Here is a 7,202-nt window from a genome sequence, read left to right as displayed (position 1 = left end):
GCATAGTTCATTTTGTAGACTCATTAACCATGGTGGCGATTTGAAATAGTGTCTAGCATATTTGAAGGCCTGCATCTTTGTAAGGCTGTCTGAATTACACATTTAAATATACTGTAACACAACCTTCCTTGCATATAATTTTTTTTGGTCGTCACAGAGTAATTTGTGTACGGAGGCAAATGCTTGGCTTCGAGCATCTTGGATGCAAAGACTTTGAGGCTCATTCCGCATTTTCAATTAAGACTGCTGGCAAAACACTTACCTTAGGTTAACTGAATATTATTAGTGCTAGGCTAGTAATCGGCTGATTCGGCATATGTGCTTTTTCTGCACATCAGCATTTTACTTTTTTTAAGAAACACTCCATCTTCATGTTTGTGCTACTCACTTCAGAGTAACATATCCTTTGCTGGGATTACTTCCTTTGGAAATCTACCCCAAGGCATTTTATATTTCTATCTGGAACTCTGAAAAACGAAGAAGAAATAAATGTAGCATTGGGATGAAAAACTCACAATCAAATCCAAATTTTCACAAGGTGAAATTTGGATTTCTTACAATTTCTTATCCTTTTTTCCCCATTTGTTCTCACATTCATTTTTCTGCATGTTAGTTTAAAAACCAGGGAAGACAGTTATCATACCATATTCTGAAAGATACACTGGTTAACCAAATATGATTATAGTAGCATACATACATTTTGTCTTTGGTTAATATTTATCCTTTAGCTGTTGTATTCTCTCCCACTGTCATACGGAGAGTCCAAGCCTGAGGGTAAATCCATAGTTCACCACATTTCTTTTATTTACCACGCAGTGTGTCAGCTATGGGCATGCAATGCATGTCAACAGTTTAGCCATTAGATGTTAAACAACTTGTACCAATTTCCCTCCAAAGAAAGAATCCAACTTGACTTATGCAAAACCCTGTGACCCCTAAGAACCTTTCCTAAGGTGCATAATGCTGACTGCTGCTCTTTACCTACCTTCCAGATGAGCATGGCAAACAAATCTATAGCAGCATTTTGCATGTAAAAACCTAATTTCCACAGTGCAAAGGAGATGAAATTCAAATTGGGAAGAGTCAAATGACCCAACCGCCCTGGAGCTGTAGGAATTTGACTGAGTCAGAGAAGAGCTCCAGGCTAAAGCAGACTGTATACTTTGGTTCAGAAACACCATTTGGTCAGATTACATGAACAAAAGGACATGTTTGCACAGTAAAGCTGCACTGGATGTGATGTGAATGGGCATGTCAACATAGTGGAATTCTGATCACACTGGTTTGCCTAACATGGAGCTAAATATATTCTTAAACAATACTCTTAAGAGCCTGCAAAACACATCCGAATTAATTTCACTAGATAATAGCCAGTTTGGTAGCATAGAAGACATGCTGCATTAAAGCATGTGGAAAACAGCATGAATTTCTTCAGATGCTCATCCTTTTCCTCTTGGGTATATGTGTTCATTTATCAAATTAAGTGTAAGAGTGGCATTAGTTCGGAGGCTTTGGGGTAAACACCTTTTAAGCTTAAGAAGGTTCATAAAATGTATCTACCGTAATAAACAATTTAGCTCCTGAAATGCCATTCGGCATTCAGCAAGGTTAAAAGCTAATGAGCAAAGACCTTAAAGGGAATAGTGTTAATTATAATTTTAAAAGATACTGCAAAACTAATTTCTTGCCCAGTTTTTTTGTTTGTTTGATTTTTCTACTTTGATACAAAATAAAATTTAAATGAACAAAATTCCAGTGGAATTGGTTTTCTCCCAGTAAATGTCCTGTTCAGATGTGCTCTGGAGAAAAATAAGATGTCACCACGCTTTAAGCGTTCTCCCCGCGCCCTGCCGTACTGTTTAATTCCATTTATTTAGACCTCTGTTCTGCTACTTTGGAGGCTTGATTAGAATGAGAATCTTAGCCATCAGGGCTAGAGATGTAGCATCTCTAGGGAATCATCTGACTGACAAAGATTGAGTGGATGTCCTTCCCTGAAAGACAACTGGCTGATTTGTTAATTTCAAAATACAAATTGACGGTAACACACTTACCGTACACATGAACACTAGGATGCACGTACGCTTCTACAGGCAGATGTGCTTCAGACCTTTCAGTGTCTCAACAACGGATATGCAGGCCCAAGAGAAATAAACAGATATGTCACTTTCTATTTAGCTCAAAAACACGGTGGCTGTCTATCATCTCGACGTGTCATTTTTTTGAGTGTGTGAACGAGACTTTGCATTTCATCTGATGTAGAAGTGTGGAAAAGGGCGGGGAGGCAAAAGATTTCATGGGTGGAACAAAAAAGGTAAACAGTATACAGTAGCTTCAACACTTCAAAAATCTCATTTTCTCCATGGCAGCTTTGCAGTTACAAAAATACAGATTAATGCCCTAATCCATAAAGCATTATAATTTTTTTCTCCTTAAACAGTTGATAACCATGAAAATTACTCATAACCTCTAAATTGCATTTTTCTTTCCTATACTCTCAGTTTTGGATTGATTCTCAATCTGCTCCTAGTAATTTTTAAGCCTTCAAGCTTCAAAGGTCACTTTGTAACCAAACCTAATTAATTAAATTAGTTTGGAGCTGCTGCTTTGCTGCGCGGTGTAAGATGAGCTTGAGCTTTGACGAGCAGACATGAAAAAGTTCTGGATAAATAAGATTTATTGCCTTTTCTCACTTGAAAGGAAACTGTTGGCTGCCTTGAATAATCCTGTCTCTTGAAAGTCAGAATAACATGAAAATCAGTCCTTTATACTTACAATACTGCAGCGTAAGTATTGCAATTTCAATAGAAACCTGTTTTTCTTTGTTGTGCAGCTAAGTTAAATGATAAGGCCTAACTCACAGGCTTCAGATATATTTTATTAGGACTGGCTTTGTGTTATTTTAAACCATACCACAGTTGTAAAATGGCATCTACATAGCTGCATTGATTCCTGTTTTACAGGTTATCAAAGAGACCATGACATGTAAAAGAAAAAAAACCCTCCAATTTGAATATCAGAATAGTGGGAGTTGGGTAGCCTAACTCAGTATGTAAACATTTTGAAGTCCTTGAAGCTTTTAAACTGCTTTGTGGCACTGTTGACATCTGTGTAAAATCTGCTAAACTGAGACAAAGACTAAATTTGAAAGAAGAAAAGAAAAATGCAGGAGCAGTATTACAAATAAGTGAGTTTGACAGAGTTTTGTATGGTCTGCTCATCGTCTCTGCCGTACACTAAAAGCTTGAGGCATTATCTACTGCTAGAATGAGCTATATGGATTTTCATATTTTCTCTGAACTGCCTTTTGCGACTCCAAGAGTGTACCGGTAATAGAGGTGCGGAACTCCTTTAATTACAAATATTTTTAGCGCAGAGATCCAAATGCCATTAAACAGTTACTAGAGGACAAACTATCCTCCTGAATCTAAGGTTATTTGAAGTTATCGCCAATGTGTTACCCTGCTGGAGCTCAGCAGAGCAAAGTAAAAGCGGTTCAGCGTGTTTCTCCATTTGTTGTTCAGCGGGAATGACTCTGTGTGCTGAAAACAAGTGAGCGCCGGCAATTTAAAATATCAATGTGGCAGCACACCACTTGACAATCGTTTACAACAGCACGACAATGGCCTTAGTCCCCGCCCATGGGCCTGATGGGCTAATGGTAAGTCCTCCTGTGGCACTCATTGGACAGATCGTTCTCCAACGGAGAAAAGCCTGTTTGATGTCAGTCAGCTCGATCAAGTGGACACAAATGTTTGGGCCCAGACTGGATTTTTAACACGTGCAGTGACTGTGCTCCAGCTGAAGGAAGCAATACCCTTTAATAGATTGCCCACATGACACCCATCAGTCACACAGATTATTTCCTCATGACTACATATGACCCACACATAAACTGCATTATTACCTGAGGACAGAATGACCTTGACTGCTATGATGAAGATGACCTGAAATTAAGAATGTGGGTGATTTACAGGCAGCAACATGCGATTAATGTTATACTTTGTTTCAGCTCACTTTCAGTTCCTTTCAAGCTTGTCCTTTTGACGGGGGATTATGGTCATAGCTGATATAAAGAGACTCTTAAATCCGGAGAAAAAAAGACTTCCCTCTCTCCAGAGTCTTTTAAGATTATGCCCCCTGTGGGTGCACTGTGGGTTTAAGAGCGTAAGAGCCCTTCACTAGACATCACATCTCCGCATGCATCAGCTCTGTGCAGGGACGTCACAAAACAAAGCATGTTGATTTTTGTTTTGTTTTGTCTGTAAGAGGATAGGGGGGCTTTTCTGGTCTGCTTTTAACTACTTGAGAATTTTGGATGTGAATGACACAAGCTGTAAGACTTGGCTAAATAAAAATTAAAGAATGGAAATGTTCCTGCCTCAAAATGAAGTCATAGTCATAATCTCATTTACAGTCTTTGTAATTTGTTTAGATATATTACGTCTGCCCTCCATCATCCTATACAAAAATAATCCAGGTTAAGGTTTGTCCTACAAAATGAAGGATTGTGAGCACTGGAAGTACAAATTTATTTGCCTGTTTACCTCCTTTACCCCCATTGCTCCATTGTTATTCTTTGCCCCTACTCATCATGTTCTTAGGCGGAATGCAAATCTGTTATCCTCTGATTCGGGCCGCAGAGGGGTTGTTTTTATGTGTAGCTGTTAGTTGCACTGATGAAAAGACCACCTGTCATCTGCTGGCCCTTTGATTAGATTAGTAGGTCAGAAGGATGGATTAAATTGATATAAAATAGACTAGGCCCTCATACAGTGCTTACTGTGTCATTACAAGAGCTCTGATCCAGATGTATTAAGCATTTCTCGTACTCATGTGGAGTCCATCCCCGTAGTACGGATTTTAATATCAGTCATTACTAATAAGAAAAAAAATATAGGATATACAATTTATAAAGTGCCAACTTGATTCATATAAATTGTGTTTTCAATAAATCATCCAGGGTCCTAATAGTTAAACACAGGATTCATAAAACCTACATCACCTCAATGATAGAATCACAGGCTGAGATGATAAAGATGTGGGCTGATGGTTTTCTATTCTATTCAATTCAATTCAGTTTTTTTATATAGCACTAAATCACATTAACAGTCACCTGTCAGGTCCTTAATATTGTAAGGTAAAGACCCTATAACAATACAAAGAAAACCCTAACAATCAGATCACCCCTACATGAGCAAACACTTGGCCACTGTGGGGAGGAAAAGCTCAGTTTTAACAGGAAGAAACCTTCGGCATAGCCAACTTTATGCTTCGTTTTAAGTCTAATCTTAATGGTAGAGAGGGTATCTGTGTCCCAAATCCAAACTGGGAGAGTTGGAAGTTCCATATACGAGGGACTTGAAAGCTGAAAGATCTGCCTTCTATTCTACTTTTAAATACCACTTCTTTCTACCTCAAACAGTTATCTCTAACAAACAAAGGCAGCCTGTCAGTCTCTCAATATGCAATAAAAAATTCTAAAAAGCAATATAGTTTATCCAGTATGTATGTGAATTATTTACAGATCTTGCTTACCTGCAGATGACACTGGAGAAATGGTATTTAAATCCATATCAGCTTTACAGGATTATAAGAAAGAAGGAAAGGAAGAAAAGTTTTTGTCTTTTAAAACTGATCATTTTCCTTTATTAGTTTCATGTATCTTTTCCGGCAATTATCCATTTTTTCCTCTCTCCTCCTTTCCCACCCTTATTCATTATCTGGACATATATAAAGGTTCTGTTTTAAATATCAGACACCGAGCAGTACTCAGACTTGTACAGCGTTAATTACAGTAGCTGTGGATTAACAACTTACTGTGCTGGGAATTTAAACTGAATTAAAAGCTGGTGTCATGTATGCTGCTGTTAGTCTGTCAGCTCTCTCCCTTTAAAGAGGTCATGAGCCACGTGTGAGAAAGGCCAGCAGCCGGACAATGTCCTGAAATGACTCTCTGGCATTTTCGAGTTTCAAGAGTTCCCATGTGAAAACATCTCTGGAGTAATGGAGATGTTCATGACGCTGAAAACTATTTACCTTAAAATGTTTAAATGAAAAAATAATGTGTACACTTTCTGATGAAAATTGTAGAGCTGTACTATATACTCCATTGTCACACGAAGAGAGAACACAACCGACTAAGACATTTTATATCTATAGACACTCTTGTCCCCTGTTAACTCCATGTTAAATGTTAAATGGTAAAAGGCCTGTATTTGTATAGCACTTTACTTAGTCCCTAGGGACCCCAAAGCGCTTTACACTACATTCAGTCATCCACCCATTCACTCACACTGGTGATGGCAAGCTACATGTTAAGTAAAAACATTTGCAGAAACTGGTATATCCCACCTTTCATTTCAGTTTAATTTATATAGTGCCAAATCACAACAACAGGTGCCTCAAGGTGCTTTATATTGTAAGGTAAAAACCCAACAATAATACAGAGAAAACCCAGACAATCAAACCAATGAGTAAGCACTTGGCGAGAGTGGGAAAGAAAAACTCCCTTTTAACAAGAAGAAAACTCCAACAGAACAAGGCTCAGAGCGGGCAGACATCTGATGTGACTGGCTGGGAGGGTCCCAGCTATTATAAGGTGAGAGACGGGGTACACCCTGGACTGGTTGCAGGGCTAACACAGAGACACACAACCGTTCACATCGCATTCACATCTATAGGCAATTTAGAAACACAATTTAGAAGCCAGAGTACTCAGAGGAGACCCGGTGGATATTAAAATGGTTTTTTGAACAGCAACAAAGTCAAGTACAAGATGTGGAATACTGTTACACATGAACCTTGCTTGCCCTGTATGAAAAAAATCCCCCTGTATTAAATATTTAACATGCATAACTAGGAGAACTTGTCAGTAAGCATGCAGTGCATTTGACTATTTTATGGTGCCTTGCATCATATCTCCTTGAATGAGTGACTATGAATCTAATTTCCCCTTAATAAAAACTGGATACTAATGAATCATACGGCTTTGGTGGTGAATGTTAATCTGGTCTTCATTCATTCACAGAGAAAAAGCTACAGATTCCAAAATCCACTTCTAAAGAATCCAAAAAAGGGATGTACAAAAGGACAAAGGTCTTAACGGGGAGGAGGGGCTGAAAGTGCAGTTTTTGTTTGTGAATGTCTGCATAATTTGTAGCTACAGAGGTCTCCTCCTATTCTCATTCTAATTGGAGCTG

This window comes from Copadichromis virginalis, linkage group LG14 (assembly GCF_057382275.1).
Source record: "Copadichromis virginalis isolate Kocher_CV1m ecotype Utaka linkage group LG14, C_Virginalis_male_GT1.1, whole genome shotgun sequence".
Lineage (NCBI taxonomy): Eukaryota > Metazoa > Chordata > Actinopteri > Cichliformes > Cichlidae > Copadichromis > Copadichromis virginalis.
This window is presented reverse-complemented; position numbering follows the sequence as displayed.